This window comes from Panulirus ornatus, chromosome 10 (assembly GCF_036320965.1).
Source record: "Panulirus ornatus isolate Po-2019 chromosome 10, ASM3632096v1, whole genome shotgun sequence".
NCBI lineage: Eukaryota > Metazoa > Arthropoda > Malacostraca > Decapoda > Palinuridae > Panulirus > Panulirus ornatus.
In genome coordinates this window covers 13,811,248-13,834,021 of record NC_092233.1, presented here as the reverse complement: position 1 = coordinate 13,834,021, position 22,774 = coordinate 13,811,248, and the positions used below count along the sequence as shown (strand labels likewise).

The 22,774-nt window shown below is 40.2% G+C and overlaps 1 protein-coding gene across 7 annotated transcripts in view; it reads right to left on the bottom strand.

Moving 5' to 3' along the window:
* ACC (acetyl-CoA carboxylase) overlaps positions 1-22,774 on the bottom strand; it is a 333,790-nt gene that overhangs the window by 97,848 nt on the left and 213,168 nt on the right. The window lies entirely within an intron of this gene.

Genomic DNA, 22,774 nt, shown 5'->3' with positions numbered 1-22,774 from the left:
GAAAAGTTAATCAGGAAGCAGATGCTTGACTTTCTACTGAGGAGAAATTACCTAAGAGAGAGGCAACATGGCTGTAAGGAAAGATCGTGTGTAACAAAACTCATATCTATGTAAGAGAGCTCTGTCTTAGACAAAAGGGAAGCCTAGGTAGATTGTTTATGTCTTGACTGCCAGAATGCATTTGACACATTACAGCATGGGAGGCTAATTAAAGAGTTGGAATAATGGGGAGGGGCAATGGGGAGACTCCCCAGATGGTTGGAAAATTATCTTAGTGACAGAAAAAGCAACATATTTCAGAGGAGCCTTCTCCACATGGGTATTGTAATGAGACTTACTTTTTTGATATACATAAATGACTTGCCTGAATATGTTTGCAGATGATGCAAAAATCATAAAGGAAGTGAAAAGCAAGGAGGATTGCATCAGCTCAAAAGGGGACTTAAAGAGATTCCAAAGCTGGGCTCATTAATGGCAGTTGAAATTCAAATGTAAAGTAATGAGGATGGGACATAATACAAAAGGCCTTAATATTATCATACTCTAGCAGAAAATAATTTAAGCTTCAGGATTTTGTGTCTGCGAGGGACATGGTAGTCAACGGTGTCCTTAGGATAATAGTAAAGAGGACATAATGATTTCTGGCAAGTATCTGAATAGCTTTCATGTATATGGAAAGAGAATTATTGAGCAAACTGTTCATACCCTAAATAAAGCCAAAACTAAAATATGCCTCTCAAGTTTGGTCACCACACCTAGAGAAGCACAAAGATCTCATAAAGTCCAAAGGACAAGAAAGATGTTACCAGAACTGAGATAACTAAAAAGACCAAAGTTACAGGAAAAGGCTAGAGGCTTTGAATTTGCCCACCTTAGAAGTAAGAAGAATGATGGGTGACATGATCACGTGCTTTTAAGTTTCAAAAAAGATCAATGTTTTGGATGGTGAAAAGTTCTTTGAGAAATGTAGGACAGAAGAACCTGATGGCATAAGATGACCCTATACAAAAATATTCTTAAAAAAAGATGAAAAGAAGTACTTTAATAGTATAAAACCGATGGATAAATGAAACAGGACATGGTCAATGCAGACAGCATACATACATTTAAAAAGTAGTGATAGAAGAGAATCTTCAAGAGATGGGGCCCCAAGAGTGTAAAACTCACTCCCCATATAGGACAAACTGGTAACTGCATGGATCAGTCTTTGGGCATCTTACATGATGAACAGAACTCTTACCAGAACATGTTTGTGGATTATTTCATGGTAAAGAGAGAAGCAATAAAATGATTACCATTACATTTGAGGAACTAGAGAAACTATGAAGTTGACCAGATGACATGTAATTTAAGTACATGCAAAGTAATGAGGATGGGAGACATTGAAAGAAGGCCGTGGTACAATTATTATCCAAAGGGAAATATGCTACAAATTTCTGTATGTAAAAGGGACATGAGTTTCACATCAGGAGAATTGATGTGAAGATGTATTGCCTTTTGACAAATATGAAAAAGGTCTTAATTACATGGATAATGAAATGTATGGTAAAGTATTCATAACATGTATTAGACCAAAACTGGAATTTGCTAGAGTCTCGTGAGTACACTTAAAGAAGCACAAGGATTCAAGAGTCTGGTGATAAAGCTTAAAGGAGCACAAAGATCAACAGACAGAGACCTGAGAAAGGCAATTACGATGAATTATGACAAGGGAGCTACACTGAGGAGCTGAAGGCTATAAATCTGGTTCACCCACCATAAACTAGAGAACATCAGGGATGGCCTAAATATAACCTTCAAGTTTTTCTATCAGTTGCATAACATGAAAAGTGAACAGTATGATGTGCAATAAGCACAACTATAAGTCATTACAAACTAGCTAAGAAGCTTGTTAAAATATCATAAAGATCTATTTCCATTTAATGGATGAATGATAGTTAGTATTCAAAATATGCTTAGAATTATTCTAGTTCTTACTATAATATGTTAATGAAGTCTTCCTTAAAAATCAAGCACAACTGTTATGAAACCTGGTCCAAAAGACCGCACAATGGCATGGGAAGTGGGGGCATGAGTGGTTGGGTCTTGTGCTGGCCTCACTCCTTACTTCTGCTAAAATGTGTTAAAATTTAATGCTTGGGGACAAAACGCAGTATGAGGAGGGTTGATTGAATATGGAATGACAAGAGTAAGAAAGAGGTGTTGTAGTAACAAGAGAGCTGAAGAGAGTGCACTGAAATGGTTTTGACACATGGAGAGGATGTGTGAGGAGAGGCTGAATAAGAGCATACACATGTCAGAACTGGAGGGAATAATTAAAAGGGTGAAGGCAGAGGTGGAATGATGGAGTGGAAGAACTCTGAGTGACTGGGTCCTGAGCATGCACGAGAGTAAAAGGCCACCGTGGGATAGAGAGAACTGGACTGTTGTGGTATACAAGGGTGATAAGGCATCAATGTGCTGAATCAGGGAATATGATATGGTTAGGGGAAACCAAAGAAAGGTCTGTGGTGCTTGTCTTTGGAGAGGGACTCAGGATTCAGTTATTATACATGACAGATAAAGAGTGGATGTGAAGAAATGAGTGTTCATCTGTTCTTGGCTCTACTTTGCTATGCAGGAAATGACAAACAAGTATGAGAATGAATAATTGCACTTAAGTATATGGATTAGGAAATGTCTGAGAAATATTCACTGCACACATTATATCAAAACTGAAGTACAAATCACCATTGGTCCTGATCACTCAAAATCTGTTTCCCTCCATCCTCCCATATCTAATTTGGTCTCCCCCTCTATTTGACTCCTCCACTTCTAACATGCTTGTCCTCTTTGTCAACTTCTCTTCACTCATCCTCTTCATATTTCCAAACCATTCCAGCACACTCTCTTTAGGTCTCCCAACCATACCCTTCTTATTACCACACCTCTCTTATCCTATCTTCACTTACTCAATGAACCTCCTCATACCACATACTGTCTTCAAATATCAAATTTCCAACATTTCCAACCTCTTCTGATCATTTTCATCTACAGCTCATGCCTTACATCCATACAACATTGCTGAGACCACTGTACCTTCAAACAGACTGATTTTTGCACTCTCATTCCAGACATTCCACAAAGATCCCAAAGTCTCTGAACCCTCACCCATTCTATAACTCGGGGTTGAACACGCAGGAGGGTGAATGGTATGCATAGGATAGAGTAATGTGGTATCCAGGGGTCATAAAGCTCTTAATGGACTGAACTAGGGCCTATGACACAGTCAGGGGAAACCAAAGAAAGGTATATGGGGCCTGGTTGTGGATAGCTATCTGCAGTTTTGGTGCACAAAAAATGACAGCTAGAGAAACGACATGAGTGAAAGAGGCCTTTTCTATGTATGTTCCTCATGCAGCCTCATTAATCTGGGAAACTGCAAACAAGTATTTAAATAAAAAATCATCAATGGAATCTCCAGGGGGATCTGTCAATGGTGTCCTCCTTAAGGTGTCAGTCACTGATGTCCCCAGGGGAACAGGGGCTTCATCTCATATTGCTGTTGACACAAGAGTAACTATATTCCAATATTTTCACCAAACATCATTAAGTGATCTCTACTTAAGTACAAACACATCTGATAAGTTAGGTCCAATATAGGGCAACAAAAATAGTACATGGTATAAAGGAGTCATGCCACATGAGAAGAGTGGACAAGCATCTACATAACCTGGAAAAGAAAAGGAGGAAGGGAGACATGCTTACTATTTTCATGTTTCTGAATAAACATGTCCATGAGGGTAGTCAACAGAACTTTCCAACCGGAAAGATAGACTAGCCAAAGAACATATCAAAAACTAAATACAAAGTTAAAAAGTACTGGTACAATAAAAGATTACTAAATCAATAGAATACCCAAAGTGATAACACTGCAAATACAGATAATAAAAGAAAAAAATGTTGCAAGATAAATGAAGTTTAAAAGATGGGAATCCATGACAGCAGAACTCCCTTCACATAATGTATGAATATGTAATTCCACACACACATTGGGTCATGAGAAATGCAAACTGTATCTGGGTCAGTTTCAAAACTACATTTAAGTATATGGACAAAAAGATGCTCAAGCAACTATCTACAACTTTGACTATCAATGAATTCAACATATGTTAGAGTATGCATCACCAAATTTTTTTTTCAAATAACAAAATAAAACAAATGTTTGAGAAAAATTTAGTACATGTCAAGTTTGAGAAAAATTTAGTACATGTCAAATTAATGCCAGAAATAGGAGAATGAATTATGGAAAGTAATGAAAGGTTCTCAAATTATCCATATGTAATGAAAGACGACTAAGGATTAGAGTAAAACCAACTCTAAATTACTCTAATATCAAAGTAATGAGAAACTTGTTCTCCAATAGTAAGAGAAATGTCCAAAAAACTTATAGAGGTGAGAGAAAACACTATCAGCAAAGAGGTAATGTTCATGAGGAACCTAAAATGGTAGAAAATGTTACTACCATCAAAAAATTCAAATCATGCATCAGTATTACTTGGTATGTGGTTCAAATATGAAATCCAACAACTGTAAAGCTACCTCCACATGTGTATAAGAGGATAATCACAGAAAAAACCAGGGGGTAGCGATGTTGTTTCCTGTGGGGCAGGGTAGCGCCGGAATGGATGAAAACAAGCAAGAATGAATATGTACGTGTGTATATATCTATATGTCTGTGTATATGTATGTATATGTGTATATGTTGATATGTATATGTGTGTATATGTGCCTGTATGGGTGTTTATGTATATATATGCATACATGAGTGGATGGGCCATTCTTCGGCAATTTCCTGGCGCTACCTCACTGACATGGGAAACAGTGATCAAGTATAATGTGTGGCAATAAAAAGTGTGTGGTTGAGATAGCAGAAGAGGGTGTGTGAAATGGTTTGGACACATGGAGAGAATGAGTGAGGAAAGATTGACAAAGAGGATATATGTGTCAGAGGTAGTGGGAACAAGGAGAAGCGGGAGACCAACTTGGAGGTGGAATAGGATGAAGTGAAAAAGATTTTGAGCGATGAGGGCCTGGACATACAGGAGGGTGAAAGGCATGCAGGGAATAGAGTGAATTGGAACGATGTGATATACCGGAGTTGACGTGCTGTCAAGGGATTGAACCAGGGCATGTGAAGCGTCTGGGGTAAACCATGGAAAGGTCTGTGGAGCTTGGATGTGGAAAGGGAGCTGTGGTTTGGGTGCATTACACAGGACAGCTGGAGACAGTGTGAATGAAGGTGGCCATTTTTGTCTTTTCCTGCCGCTACCTTGCTTGGTGGTGGGGGGGGAGAGAGAGAGAGAGAGAGAGAGAGAGAGAGAGAGAGAGAGAGAGAGAGAGAGAGAGAGATTGTATATGTGTGTATATGCGCCTGTATTGGCATTTATGTATACATATGCTATGTGGGTGGTTGGGCCATTCTTCATCTGTTTCCTTGTGCTACCTTGTCGATACGGGAAACGGCGATTAAGTATAACGGATATATAAGGTATTAAGGTATTAAGAATATATGGTGTGGGAGGAAAGTTGTTAGAAGCAGTGAAAAGTTTTTATCGAGGATGTAAGGCATGTGTACGTGCAGGAAGAGAGGAAAGTGATTGGTTCTCAGTGAATGTAGGTTTGCGGCAGGGGTGTGTGATGTCTCCATGGTTGTTTAATTTGTTTATGGATGGGGTTGTTAGGGAGGTAAATGCAAGAGTTTTGGAAAGAGGGGCAAGTATGAAGTCTGTTGGGGATGAGAGAGCTTGGGAAGTGAGTCAGTTGTTGTTCGCTGATGATACAGCGCTGGTGGCTGAGTCATGTGAGAAACTGCAGAAGCTGGTGACTGAGTTTGGAAAAGTGTGTGGAAGAAGAAAGTTAAGAGTAAATGTGAATAAGAGCAAGGTTATTAGGTACAGTAGGGTTGAGGGTCAAGTCAATTGGGAGGTGAGTTTGAATGGAGAAAAACTGGAGGAAGTGAAGTGTTTTAGATATCTGGGAGTGGATCTGGCAGCGGATGGAACCATGGAAGCGGAAGTGGATCATAGGGTGGGGGAGGGGGCGAAAATCCTGGGGGCCTTGAAAAATGTGTGGAAGTCGAGAACATTATCTCGGAAAGCAAAAATGGGTATGTTTGAAGGAATAGTGGTTCCAACAATGTTGTATGGTTGCGAGGCGTGGGCTATGGATAGAGATGTGCGCAGGAGGATGGATGTGCTGGAAATGAGATGTTTGAGGACAATGTGTGGTGTGAGGTGGTTTGATCGAGTGAGTAACGTAAGGGTAAGAGAGATGTGTGGAAATAAAAAGAACGTGGTTGAGAGAGCAGAAGAGGGTGTTTTGAAGTGGTTTGGGCACATGGAAAGGATGAGTGAGGAAAGATTGACCAAGAGGATATATGTGTCGGAGGTGGAGGGAACAAGGAGAAGAGGGAGACCAAATTGGAGCTGGAAAGATGGAGTGAAAAAGATTTTGTGTGATCGGGGCCTGAACATGCAGGAGGGTGAAAGGAGGGCAAGGAATAGAGTGAATTGGAGCGATGTGGTATACCGGGGTTGACGTGCTGTCAGTGGATTGAAGCAAGACATGTGAAGCGTCTGGGGTAAACCATGGAAAGCTGTGTAGGTATGTATATTTGCGTATGTGGACGTATGTATATACATGTGTATGGGGGGGGTTGGGCCATTTCTTTCGTCTGTTTCCTTGCGCTACCTCGCAAACGCGGGAGACAGCGACAAAGTATAATAAATAAAAAAATAAATATAAATAATCATTTACATTTATTATACTTTGTCGCTGTCTCCGGTGTTGGCAAGGAAACAGATGAAAGAATGGTCCAACCCACCCACATACACATGTATATACAAACACATCCACACACGCACATATACATATGTATACATTTCAACGTATATATATATATATATATATATATTATATTTTTTATTTTTTTTTATTATACTTTGTCGCTGTCTCCCGCGTTTGCGAGGTAGCGCTAGGAAACAGACGAAAGAAATGGCCCAACCCCCCCCCATACACATGTATATACATACGTCCACACACGCAAATATACATACCTACACAGCTTTCCATGGTTTACCCCAGAAGCTTCACATGCCTTGATTCAATCCACTGACAGCACGTCAACCCCGGTATACCACATCGCTCCAATTCACTCTATTCCTTGCCCTCCTTTCACCCTCCTGCATGTTCAGGCCCCGATCACACAAAATCTTTTTCACTCCATCTTTCCACCTCCAATTTGGTCTCCCTCTTCTCCTCGTTCCCTCCACCTCCGACACATATATCCTCTTGGTCAATCTTTCCTTACTCATTCTCTCCATGTGCCCAAACCACTTCAAAACACCCTCTTCTGCTCTCTCAACCACGCTCTTTTTATTTCCACACATCTCTCTTACCCTTACGTTACTCACTCGATCAAACCACCTCACACCACACATTGTCCTCAAACATCTCGTTTCCAGCACATCCATCCTCCTGCGCACAACTCTATCCATAGCCCACGCCTCGCAACCATACAACATTGTTGGAACCACTATTCCTTCAAACATACCCATTTTTGCTTTCCGAGATAATGTTCTCGACTTCCACACATTCTTCAAGGCCCCCAGAATTTTCGCCCCCTCCCCCACCCTATGATCCACTTCCGCTTCCATGGTTCCATCCGCTGCCAGATCCACTCCCAGATATCTAAAACACTTCACTTCCTCCAGTTTTTCTCCATTCAAACTCACCTCCCAATTGACTTGACCCTCAACCCTACTGTACCTAATAACCTTGCTCTTATTCACATTTACTCTTAACTTTCTTCTTCCACACACTTTACACAGACATATACATATATACACATGTGCATAATTCATACTTGCTGCCTTTATTCATTCCTGTTGCTACCCCACCACACATGAAATAGCATCCCCCTCCCCCCGCAAAGTAGTGCTATGAAAGGACAAAAGGCTACATTCATTCACACCCAGTCTCTAGCTGTCATGTATAATGCACTGAAACCATAGCTCCCTTTCCACATCCAGGCCACACAAAACTTCCCATGGTTTACCCCAGACACTTCACATGCCCTGGTTCAATCCACTGACAGCACGTCGACCCCTGTATACCACATCGTTCCAATTCACTCTATTCCTTGCACACCTTTCACCCTCCTGTATGTTCAGGCCCCAATCGCTCAAAATCTTTTTCACTCCATCCTTCCACCTCCAATTTGGTCTCCCACTTCTCATCGTTCCCTCCACCTCTGACACATATATCCTCTTTGCCAATCTTTCCTCGCAACCATATAACATTGTTGGAACCACTATTCCTTCAAACATATCCGTTTTTGCTCTCCAAGATAACATTCTCGCCTTCCACACATTCTTCAACACTCTCAGAATCTTCGCCCCCTTCCCCACCCTGTGACTCATTTCCACTTCCATGATTCCATCCGCTGCTACATCCATTCCCAGATATCTAAAACACTTCACTTCCTCCAGTTTTTCTCCATTCAAACTTACCTCCCAATTAACTTGTCCCTCAACCCTATCTAATAACCTTGCTCTTATTCACATTTACTCTTAGCTTCTTCTTTCACACACTTAACCAAACTCAGTCATCAACTTCTGCAGTTTCTCACCTGAATCGGCCACCAGTGCTGTATCATCAGCGAACAACAACTGACTCACTTCCCAAGCCCTCTCATCCACAACAGACTGCATACTTGCCCCTCTCTCCAAAACTCTTGTATTCACCTCCCTAACAACCCCATCCATAAACAAATTAAACAGCCATGGAGACATCATGCACCCCTGACGCAAACTGACATTCACTGGGAACTAATCACTTTCCTCTCTTACTACTCGTACATATGCCTTACATCCTTGATAAAAACTTTTTACTGCTTCTAGCAACTTACCTCCCACACCATACACTCTTAATACTTTCCACAGAGCTACTCTATCATATGCCTTCTCTAGATCCATAAATGCTACATACAAATCCATCTGTTTTTCTGAGTATTTCTCACATACATTCTTCAAAGCAAACACCTGATCCACACATCCTCTACCACTTCTGGAACCACACTCCTCTTCCCCAATCTGATGCTCCGTACATGCCTTTACCCTCTCAATCAATACTCTCCCATATAATTTCCCAGGAATTCTCAACAAACTTATACCTCTGTAATTTGAACACTCACCTTTATCCCTTTTGCCTTTGTACAATGGCACTCTGCATGCATTCCACCAATCCTCAGGCACTTCACCATGATCCATACATACAATGAATACCCTTACCATCTAGTCAATAACACTGTCACCCCCTTTTTTAATAAATTCCACTGCAATACCATATACATGTGGGTGGGTTGGGCCATTCTTTTGTCCGTTTCCTTGTGCTACCTCGCTGATGAGGGAGACAGCGATTAAGTACAATAAATAAACATATTCTACTTATACTTAACTGCTGTTTCCCATGTCACTGGGGTAGAGGCAGGAAACAGACGAAGAAAGGCCCATCCACTCATATACACATATATATACATAAACGCCCATATATGCACATATACATACATATATATATCAACATTTATGTACACATACATACACATACACAGATATATACATTTTTTTTTTTTATACTATTTGCCATTTCCTGCGTTAGCGAGGTAGCGTTAAGAACAGAGGACTGGGCCTTTGAGGGAATATCCTCACCTGGCCCCTTCTCTGTTCCTTCTTTTGGAAAATTAAAAAAAAAGAAAAAAAAACGAGAGGGGAAGATTTCCAGCCCCCCGGCTCCCTCCCCTTTTAGCCACCTTCTACGATACGCAGGGAATATGTGGGAAGTATTCTTTCTCCCCTATCCTCAGGGATACACATATACATATATACACATATACATATCAACAAATACATACATACACACAGACATATACATATATACACATGTACATATTCATACTTGCTTGCTTTCATCCATTCCTGGCACTACCCTGCCCCACAGGAAACAGCATATCTACCTCCCGCTTCAGAGAGGTAGCACCAGAAAAACAAACAATAAGGCCAAATTCATTCACACTCAGTCTCTAGCAGTCATGTTTTATGCACCAAAACCTCACAGCTTTGTATCAACATCCAGGCCTGACAGACCTTTCTATGGTTTACCCCAGACGTTTAACATGCCCTGGTTCAGTCCGTTGACAGCAGGTCGACCCCAGTATACCACATCATTCCAATTCACTCTATTTCTTGCACATCTCTCACCCTCCTGTAAGTTCAGGTCCCAATCACTCTAAATCTTTTTCACTACATCCTTCCACCTCCAATTTGGTCTCCCGCTTCACCTTGTTCCCTCCACCTCTGGCACATATATCTTCTTTGTCAATCATTCTTCACTCATTCTCTCCATATGTCCAAATCATTTCAACACACCCTCTTCTGCTCTCTCAACCACACCCTTTTTATTTCCACACATTTCTCTTACCCTTTCATTACTGGCTTGATCAAACCACCTTACACCACATACTGTCCTCAAGCATTTCATTTCCAACACATCCACCCTCCGTTCAACTACTATTCCTTAAAACATACCCAATTTTGCTCTTCGAGGTAACGTTCTCTCCTTCCACACATTTTTCATTACTCCCAAAATCTTCGCCCCCTTCCCACCCTGTGATTCCCTTCCGCTTCCGTGGTTCCATTTGCTGCTAAGTCCACTCCTGGATACCTAAAACACTTCACTTCCTCCAATTTTTCTCCATTCAAACATACATCCCAATTCACTTGTCTCTCAACCCTACTGAACCTCATAACCTTGCTCTTATTCACATTTACTCTGAACTTTTTCCTTTCACACACTTTTCCAAACTAAGTCACCAACTACAGTAGTTTCTCACATGAATCAGCCATGAGAGCTGTATCATCAGCAAACAACAACTGACTCACTTACCAGGCTCTCTCATCCACAACTGACTGCATACTTGCACTTACCTCCCTAATCAACCCATCCATAAACAAATCAAACAACCACTGGAACATCATACACCCCAGCTGCTGGGACATTCACTGGGATCCAAACACTCCTCTCTTCCTAGTAATACACAAGCCTTCCATCCTTGGTAAAGACATTTCAATGCTTCTAGCAACTTATCTTCCAAACCATATACTCTTAAAACCTACCACAATGCATCTCTATCAACCCTATCATATGCTTTCTCCAGATCCATAAATGCTACATACAAATCCATCTGTTCTAAGTATTTCTCACACACATTCTTCAAAGCAAACACCTGATCCACATATCCTCTACCACTTCTGAAACCACACTGTTCTTTCCCAATCTGATGTTTTATACATGCCTTTACCCTCTCAATCAATACCCTCCCATAAAATTTCCCAGGAATACTCAACAAACTTATGCCTCTGTAGTTTGAACACTCACCTTTATCCCCTTTGCCTTTGTACACTGGCATCATGCATGCATTCCACCAATCCTCAGGCACTTCACCATGGTCCATACCCACAACCAATATCCTTACCAACCAATCAAAAACACAGTCACCCCCTTTTTTAATAAACTCCACTACAATACCATACAAACCCGCCATCATGCTGGATCTCATCTTTCACAAACCTTTCACTACCTCTTCTCTCTTTACCAAACCAGCTATACAGACATGCACACACAAAATTACAAATTCAGTGAACACTTTTAAAAAGACACAAAATACCATAATCTTTGTAAAAAAAAAAAAATAGATAATCTAATACACTCTTTAGAGAAAAATTTTCATTTACTACAAAAGCAGACGTCTTCAAATATTCATTCAATATCATGCTGTTTAACCTGTCATATATCTATCATATAAAAAAATATATGCCAAACTCACATGTGGACTACTGGTATTCTGTGCACAAACATATACTATCTCCTTGTTACACATAACACTAGACAACACAACTCACACAGCCCACTTGTCATACCTCTAGGTTTTCCAATGGTAAGCGCTATGTGCTTGCCCTGCCTTTTGGCAATATGGTAGGAGCAATAAATAGAGGTAGTAGGAAGGAACATTTGGGTAACAACATTTGGTAGAAGTAGTAGGAAGAAACATTAGGCATGAGCATTAGGTAGAGGATGTTGGAAGGAACCTCTGTAAACACTGGACTAGACTTATCCTCTGCCAGTGGCCTGTTAAGGGTAAAGCCCTAAAGGCTAAGAGGCAGCACTAGAGTTCACTAGTTATGTAGAAATCTTGTGCCATGGCCAACCCCTAGAGGGAGTTCCAGAATGGAACAGGCATCAGAGATATAGATACATATATAGATATATGTCATGATGTCTGACATACACTTTTCCAAAGTAAATTTCCATGTGGTTTCAGCCTTCTATTACCTTCCACTGGCACACACAATTTGTAGTAAACCTTTAACAATACAAACATCATCTATAAACAAAATTACTAACAAAGCAAAACAAATACATAAACTCTAACTACATTAGCTTTTTAGTATTTCTTGCATTTATGTAAAACTCCCCAAACCAATTATAAAGTATACCATTGCATTTATATAAAACTCACCAAACCAATTGTAAAGTATACCAAACTAAATCTATTAAAGCCCTAAACAAACATTAGATAATATCACACTACCGATTATGCATTTAATTTAAAAATGCTAAAATATTAAGGTCTAACATCTTACTGACAATAATCATAACCCTCTATAGTCACACATTATGACAAAATTTCTGCCAAATTCTATTTTCTCATCTAGAGTTCTATGAGCAACAAAGAGCATTCAATTGGTGGAGACAAAACACTGTTTTAACCCACAAAATGAAATGTATCAATGAGGATTCATCTCCTTCAACCATCATAATCCATGCAAGGCCAGCAGCTGCTCATTTACAGGGACATACAACTATGATGTCCTGATGCAGAGTTGAGGTGGTGGGGTAATGCTAACTGCTGCCAATCATTTCACTTGCTTATACTGGTGCATAAAGATATGGGCAAGATTAGGGAAAATAAGAACTTGTATTGGAAGGAGGTGAAAAAGGAAAGAGGTTAATGTAAGAGTGGAAATGAAAATGTGGGATGTAAGGAATGGGAGTTATTGAATCAAAAGGAGCAAGCGAAAGGAAGATGGAGACAATATTTTGAAGAACTGATGAACGTAGAAGGTACGACAGTAGTTGTTACATGCTTGGGTATGGAGGATGGAAGAAAAAGGATACAAAAGCAGAGGATCCTACAGCAAAAAGGGAGAAAAAAGGGTGATAATGAGGTTGAAGGCAGGAAAATCATCTGGTGTGACTATGACTGCCACTGAAATGTTGAAGTATGGAGGAGAAAGTGTGATAAAGTGGATGCATTTAATATGTAGTTTAGTATGGTAGCAGAAGGTTGTGCCTAATGATTTGGTGAAAGCTATCATTATTCCTTTATTCTGACGAAAAGGTGCTCAGGATGCATGTAGCAATCATTCCGAAATAAGTATGTTAAGTATGCCAGGAAAAATGTATGCAAGACTACTGATTGGTCGAGTGATGAAAGTGACAAAATGCAGAATAAATAAGGAGCAAGGCATTTTCAGGAAAAGTAGTGGAAGAGTGGATCAGATTTTTGTGGTGAGAATGAGAGTGGAAAAGTATCCAGCAAAAGGTAAGAAGCTGTATACAGCTTTTATGGATTTGAAGAAAGCAAATGAAAGAGTCGAGTGGAATGCTTCATGGGATGTGTTAGGGATATATGGGGTAAAGGGACAACTACTGGATAGTGAGAAAGCCTTCTACAGAGGAGCAAATGCATGTGTAAGAGTGGATGGAGAGTTATGCCAAAGTTTTGGGATGCATGACGGTGTGAAGCAAGCTGTGTGATGTCACTGAGGCTCTTACCACACAGATGGATGGTGTGATCAGAGAGATGAAAGTGAAATTAGGGAATGAGGGTGCAGTGATGGAATGTGGTGGTTAGAGTATGGTGGCTGGTGACACGCATGTTTGTGGATGATACTGTGTTGTTTGTTGAGAGTGAAATGGGTTGCAAAAGGTTATAAATGTTTTACGATGAGTGTAAGCATAGGTGACTGGAGGTAAATATGAGTAAAAGTAATGGTATCTGAAAGGAAACAGAGTGAGAGCATAGATTATTCAAAGCCCTGTAGAGTAAGAGAAGGAAATGAGCTAAACTGTGTTATAGATATGGAAGGAGAAAGACTGGAAGAGATAATAAAATTCAAGTATTTGGGAATTCTCATGGGTAAATTTGATGATATGGCATAGAGATAAGGGAGAGAGAGGCACAGTGTAGAAGAGCCATTGGGTCCCTTAAGAGAATAATGAAGGGTACAGGTGTAAGCGTGGAAGTGAAGAAAGAACTCAAGACAGCTTAGTCCTTCTGACACTGAGCTACGCAACTGAAACATACACATGGAATGAGTCACAGATTTCAAGAATCCAAGCTATAGAAATATGCTATATGAGAGGAGCATGTGGTATGAATATATGGAACGATGAAAGAAATGATAGGGTGTATGAAAGATTTTGTGCGGCATGGAATATTAAGGGAATGAACTGTGGAGTGGTAGATTGGTGGGTGAAATGCAATATTCTGAGGTGGTTTGGGCGTCTGGGCATGTGGAAAGAATGCAAGTAGGGGAGTTTACAAGGAGAGCTTAAGACAGAAAAATAAAAGGGGTTGGTGTGAGAGGGAGACAACCTGTAACATGGAGAAACAAAGTGGAAGAGTATTGGAGGGAGAAAAATGGTAGAAGAAAGCATGGAATGATGTATGCAAGGAAGACATGTAAAGACAGGAATAAATGGAGACTTTTGCCATTGCTACCACCTTGATACGAGTTCCAGGAGGAAAAGAGCATAAGAGATAGAGATAGATACACAGACAGATTCTCCTCTTTTGTTTAGGTATGCTAACAATGCTCACAGGGATATGCACATAAATGATGAATGTGGATTCTGAAGAATGAAAAGCCATTTTTCTATCATAAGCAGAGCCTTATGATATTCCCTTCAGTTTCCCATCACTTCCATCCCTTTTTGCATATCTGAAAATACACTTCTTGATTCCCGACAGCAACAGGCCTGAGACACAGGATCCAGTGGTCAGCAAATGAACAGAAGAGGTTACATGCATCCCAACACCTCAACTCCATACCATAATGTAAGAAGCTTAAGAGGGATACAGTATGGTCATGATGTCCTTGTGAATAAGCCTCTACCACCTTTGTATGAACTTTGATGGTCTATGGAGGAGAATCCTTAAACACCTCATTTTGTAGGGTAAAACTGTTTTAATCCCCAAGTCAATATAATGCTCTCCTAGGTGTCCATGGTACTTACCCTATGGTAGATAAATGGTCTTTCATCCCTAAAAGCCCATATCATTTGAATTTTCGGCTTAATCTAACTAAAAAAGTACCGGTTAAATCTACAACAGTTGGTTCCTCTGGACATTGTGTTAATTTAGTTGCACGAGTCTAGAAGTGCATGTTAGTTATATTACGAGCTACAGAAATAAACTATTCACTCAAGATAAATAACAAGCTTGAAACAGAAGTACCGAGAACACCCCACGAGCAGGGGAAGAGTAACGGCGCCAGGTGTTGAAAGTAGCAGTGCGAGGGGACCGGTGCGATGCATCAACCTTATATTCCGAAAATTTCACCTGATGACATCAGTTTTACATGTAAGTTCCTCATCAACTAGATTACTTTTATCAAGACTACATCCTAATTTTCAAATGTATGGCCTTCATCATCCATGAAAACCTCACCATGGAGACATAAAAGGGATAATTTCTTCTCCCACTGTTCTTTTCTCTTTGGTCACATTTGCTTTACAAAAGGACTTAAAGGACTGCTATACAATCTTAAACTCTACAATGCCCTTCACATATATTCTTCTTCCAATTCATCAATTTCTCTTTCTTCCAAATTATATGTTCTTTTCTCTGTTCTTTCATCATACCCTTCTACTTTCATTCCTATGTCAATATACTATGGTCATCCTCATCATTTTCCAGTAACAATTTCTAAAGCAAAAACATTTCCACAGACATTTCTATCATAGTGACCAACATAGCATAGGAAAAAACAACCCTCCAATTATGGCTGTCTCAGGTGAAAAGAAAAAGAGTAAGAGAAAGAATACAGAAATATATCAAAACTTTGCAGTTGTGCGTAGACATGACAATTAAGGGTAGAGAGATGAAGTAAAGATGATAAGAAGTGAATTCCATTACTTTGCTCTTTGAGAATGAAAGGGGGTATAATAATAGTCAAGCTCTTTGAGAATGAAAGGGGGTATAATAATAGTCAAGCTCTTTGAGAGTGAAAGGGGGTATAATAATAGTCAATCATTTAAGTGACTTCACCACAAGCACCATGGGAAGGAGTTGCTAGACACATGCCTTGAGTCCAGGCACATGCAGGGGCACATGTAGACAGCTCAAAAGAGATATGGCCAGAATAATACTTGTAAAAGAGAGGGAGGGTAGCACATGCGGCATAGAGAAAGGGATGGTTAAAGAGAGATTACGTCTGAATAATCAATGAGATGGAAGGCCTCTCACTCCAAATCACTAACGAAGCGGTGGACAAAGATTTCATTAAAGGAATGAAGTCTTATGTTTTAAAACTAAACAGTAGAAAATGTGACAATTAGAGGAATGAAGTGTCATGTTTTGAGTCCTTTGTTCTCACCTTTTTCCATTCTGTACTCAGTCTCTCCTGGTACTTCCTCAAACAAGTCTCCTTCCCAAGCTCACTTACTCTCACCACTCTCTTCACCCCAACATTCTCTCTTCTTTTCTGAAAACCTCTACAAATCTTCAACTTCGCCTCCACAAGATAATGATCAGACATCCCTCCAGTTGCACCTCTCAGCACATTAACATCCAAAAGTCTCTCTTTCGTGTGCCTATCAATTAACACGTAATCCAATAATGCTCTCTGGCCATCTCTCCTACTTACATACATATACTTATGTATATCTCTCTTTTTAAACCAGGTATTCCCAATCACCAGTCCTTTTTCAGCACATGAATCTACAAGCTCTTCACCATTTCCATTTACAACACTGAACACCCCATGTACACCAATTATTCCCTCAACAGCCACATTACTCACCTTTGCCTTCAAATCACCCATCACTATAACCCGGTTCCGTGCCTCAAAACTACTAACATACTCACTCAGCTGCTCCCAAAACACTTGCCTCTCATGATCTTTCTTCTCATGCCCAGGTGCACATGCACCAATAATCACCCATCTCTCTCCATCCACTTTCAGTTTTACCCATATCAATCTAGAGTTTACTTTCTTACACTCTATCACATACTCCTACCACTCCTGTTTCAGGAGTAGTGCTACTCCTTCCCTTGCTCTTGTCCTCTCACTAACCCCTGACTTTACTCCCAAGGCATTCCCAAACCACTCTTCCCCTTTACCCTTGAGCTTCGTTTCACTCAGAGCCAAAACATCCAGGTTCCTTTCCTCAAACATACTACCTGTCCCTCCTTTTTTCTCATCTTGGTTACATCCACACACATTTAGACACCCCAATCTGAGCCTTCGAGGAGGATGAGCACTCCCTGCGTGACTCCTTCTTCTGTTTCCCCTTTTAGAAAGTTGAAATACAAGGAGGAAAGGGGAGGGTTTCCAGCCTCCCCGCTCCCGTCCCCTCTAGTCGCCTTCTACGACATATGAGGAATGTGTGGGAAGTATTCTTTATCCCCTCCACCTCTGACACATATATCCTCTTTGACAACCTTTCCCCTCTCATTCTCTCCATGTGTCCAAATCATTTCAACACGCCCTCTTCTGCTCTCTCAACAACACTTTTTATTACTACATCTCTCTTACCTTTTCATTACTTACTTGATCAAACCACCTCACCACACACTGTCCTTAAACATTTCATTTCCAACACCTCCACCCTCCTCCATACAACCCTATTTACAGCCCATTACTTACAACCATATAATATTGTTGGAACTACTATTCCTTCAAACATTCCCATTTTTGCTCTCCAAGAAAATGTTCTCTCCTTCCACACATTCTTCATCATTCCCAGAACTTTCACCCCCTCCCCCACCCTGTGACTCACCAACTTCTGCAGATTCACGCTTGAATCTCCTATTAGTGCTGTATCATCAGGAAACAACAACTGACTCACTTCCCAGGCCCTTACATTTCTCACAGGCTACATATTTGACCCTCTCTCCAAGATTCACATTTACCTCCCTCACCATTCCATCCATAAACAAAAATAAACAACCATGGTGATATCACACATCCCTGCTACAGACTAATTTTCACTTGGAACCATTCACTCTCCTCTATTCCTACTCATACACATGCCTTATGCCTTACACCCTTCTCATACACATGCCTTATGCCTTACACCCTTAATGAAAACTTCTCGCTGCTTCTGGCAGCTTTTTTCCCCGCACTATATTCTGAAGACTTTCCGCATGGTATCTCTATCAACCCTACCACATGCTTTCTCCAGATCCATAATTGTCACATACAAATCCATATGTTTTTCTACATATATCTCACACAAATTCTTCAATACAAACACCTGATTTACACATCCTATACCATTTCTGGAACCACAATGTTCATCCCTATTCTGATGCTATGTACATGCCTTCACTCTCTCAATCATTACCCTCCCATACAACTTATCAGGTACACCTAACATACTTATATCTCAATAGTTTGAAACACCTCATACCTTTTCCGCTTGCCTTTATACAATGGCACTACAAATGCATTCTGCCAATTCTCATGCACCTCACCACGAACCATGCATACAATGAAAATCCTAACTAGCCAATCAACAACACTTTCATCTCCTCTCTTCATAAATTCAACAGCAATACTATTCACTCCAGAAACCTTACCATATTACATTCTTTGTAAGGCTTTCACCACCTCTTCTCTCTTCACCAAACCATTTTCCATTATTCTCTCACTTTGCATACCACCCTAACCAAAACACCCTACATCTGTCACCCTATTATCAAACAAATTCAATAGTCCTTCAAAATACTCACTTCATCTCCTCCTCACTTCATCAATACCTGTTACCACTTCTCCTCCTACCCCCTTCACCAAAGTTCCTATTTGTTCTCTTGTTTTTCATCCATTATCAACCTCCTTCCAACACATCTTATTCTCCCTCAAGGTTACTGATACTCTTTCATCCCAACTCTGATTTGCCCTATTTCTCAGCCCCTGCACCTTATTCTTGACCTTCTGCAGGTTTCTCTTATACATTCCCCAATCATTTGCACTCCTTCCCTGTAAATACTACCCAAATGCCCCCTTCTTCTCTTTCACTAGCAGCTTTACTTCATCCCTCCACTCACTACCCTTTCTAATCTGCCCACCTCCCAATGCCACATGCATTCTTTGTACTGCTTCCCTAAATACCTCCCATTCCTTATCCATGCCCCTTGCTTCATTTGCTCTCAACTTTTGCCACTCTACACTAAATCTCTCTTGATGTTTCTTCACACAAGTCTCTTTTCCAAGCTCACTTACTTTCAACACTTTCAACACTCTCTTCTCACCTATTTTGTTTCACAAATCATCATCCTTGCCTTCATCAGAGTGATCAGCCACCCCACCAACAGTCCCTATCAACACATTTTCATCCAAAATTCTCTCTTTTACACACCTATCAATCAATAAGTAATCCAATAATGTCTGCTGACCATCTTTCCTACTCACGTATGTATACTTGTGTATGTCTCTTTTTATACTAGGTATTCCCTATCACCACTTCCTTTTTCAGCACAGAACTCCACACGCTGTTCACCATTTCCATTAATAATACTGAATACCCCTATGCACCACAATTATATCCTCAACTGCCACATCACTTACCTACACTTTCAAATCACCCATCACCAGTACTTAGTCTCTTGCATAAAAACGGCTTACACATTCACTCAGCTGCACCCAAAACACTTGCCTTTCATGGCCAGGTGCATAAGCATTAATAATCACCCATCCTTTATCATCTATTATCACTTTTACCAACATGAGTCTAGAATTCACTTCCTTACACTCTTCCACACACTCCCAAAACTCATGCTTAAGGCCTGACTTTACTCCTAAGACATTTCCAAACCATTCTTCCCCTTTAACTTTGAGCTTTGTTTCACTCAGAGGTAGAACATCTACGTTTTTTTCCTCAAACCTACATCTATTTCTCTTCTCTTCTCATCTTAGTTACATCTTTATCATTTCTTAATCATACTTTGTCGCTGTCTCCCGCGTTAGCGTAAGGAAACAGAAGAAGAATGGACCAACCCACCCACATACACATGTATATACATAAACGCCCACACACGCACATATACATACCTATACATTTCAACGTATACATTCATATACATACACAGACATACACATATACAGACATACATATATACACCTGTACATATTCATACATGCTACCTTCATCCATTCCTGCCACCACCCCGCCACACATGATATGGCACCCCGCTCCCCCCGCGTGCATGCGAGGTAGCACTAGGAAAAGACAACAAAAGCCACATTTCACACTCAGTCTCTAGCTGTCATGTGTAATGCACCAAAACCACAGCTCTATTTCCACATCCAGGCTCCACACAAAACTTCCATGGCTTACCCCAAATGCTTCACATGCCCTGGTCTAATCCATTGACAGCATGTCCACCCTGGTATACCACATCATTCCAATTCACTCTGTTCCTTACACGCCCTTCACCCTCCTGTATGTTCAGGCCCCAATTGCTCAAAATCTTTTTCACTCCATCGCTCCACCTCCAATTTGGTCTCCCACTTCTCGTTCCCTCCACCTCTGACACATATATCCTCTATTAATCTTTCCTCACTCATTCTCTCCATGTGACCAAACCATTTCAATACACCCTCCTCTGCTCTTTCAACCACACTCTTTTATTACCACACATCTCTCTTACCCTCTCATTACTTACTCGATCAAACCACCTCATACCAAATATTGTCCTCAAACATCTCATTTCCAACACATCCACCGTCCTTTACAAAACCCTATCTATAGCCCATGCTGCACACCCTAACCTGAGCCTTTGAGGAGGATGAGCACTCTCTGCTTGACTCCTTCTTCAGTTCCATCTCTTAGAAACCCAGATGCAAGAGGGGAAGGGTGTCAAGTCCCAGCTCCCACCCATTCTAGTAGGGTATACAAAGGTAGAATTCTTTCTCTCCTACCCCTAATCTAAATAAAAAACTAAATCAACAAAATTGAACAAATGTAGAAAAAAACTAGCTAATGGAAAATACCTTCTGATTGAAGAAGTTTACATCTTAATGAGATGGATAGGTATAATGATTATCATTTGGTTGAAATTTTCTATCTTATTATGTGAAAAACAGAAACTTGCTCTGCTTTTCCTTCACTTCATACATGATTAACTACCTAATCTTTTAAAGATTTTTAACCCCTAGAATTTCATCGAATCCCTTTTGAACCCTAGATATTTATCGACCCCCTGCACAGTTCTATCAATCACTAGGGGTCTACAATGACCACAATGGGAACCAATACATTAACTTTAAACTAAGGTTTCCTTTACAACCCACTAAATTTATGTTTTTCAAGCAGTTAAAAAATGTATTTAACCATACAAATTAAAAGATATTGACAGGAGAATGAAAAAAAATCATGTAAAGAATAATGCATTTTGTCCACCTTGTTTTCACTTTGATAGAGTGCAGAAATGCTGTAGATGTCTCAGCACAATGTGCTAAAAAATGTGTGAATAAAGTCTGAGTGTCAAGTGAAATGCCACTGTGTATGTTTCATTGTGTAGTTTACAGACACCAAAAATATATTATTGATTGTCAACACAATTCATTTAATATTTACTGATAACCACATGAAAAATGAAACAAGATAAGTCCCGAGCACACTTTTGTAGATATCACATCTTCAGGGGAGATAAAGAAATGGATAGAAGTTTCAGACCAGTCACTATGTATATAATTAGATAGGTAGAGCTCAGATGCCATTGGTACACATGTGTTAGCCATTTGTAAAAATTATTTACTAATTATAATCTTGTCATTCATTGATAACTCTTTAATAACAGCAAAATTGTAAAAGTCTGTAAAATCATCAGCCATACCAATCACACACACACATCAAGGTCAAGTAAGTGCTGAATACACAGCCTTCGCTTTTGCTAAAGACACCTTTTCGTGCCTCAAATTGGTCAACTTTCAATGCTGAAAGGGCCAGTGTCCATAAAACCCATCTCTAAAGTCAAATAATAATTGTCAAGTAATTCAGGATCGTCTGCCTGGTCCTCTAAATCCACCAAAAACTGCTCAATTTTCTTCCTAGAAAAATTATAAAAATGTGCTGTCATTGGATTGCCAGGAGGATACTGACAATGGGAAGAAATTATTGAACAGTGCCACCTCTAAAAACCATCTAGACTTGCTGCAGAGCCTTAAAATAGAGGCATGAAACTTAGAGTGCAAATATTAATCTACGGGAGTCATCCACCTCATGTAAATATTTGTCTGGGGTAGTTATCAGGTTAAAAAGCTGTGGTGACATCACAAATGTCACATCAAAGATGCAGACCCATTTCACCTGAATCCACATGCCCTCCTCCCTTCCTACTCAACCTATGTGCCTTACTCTCTTGATATAGGGTTTTCAGTGATTC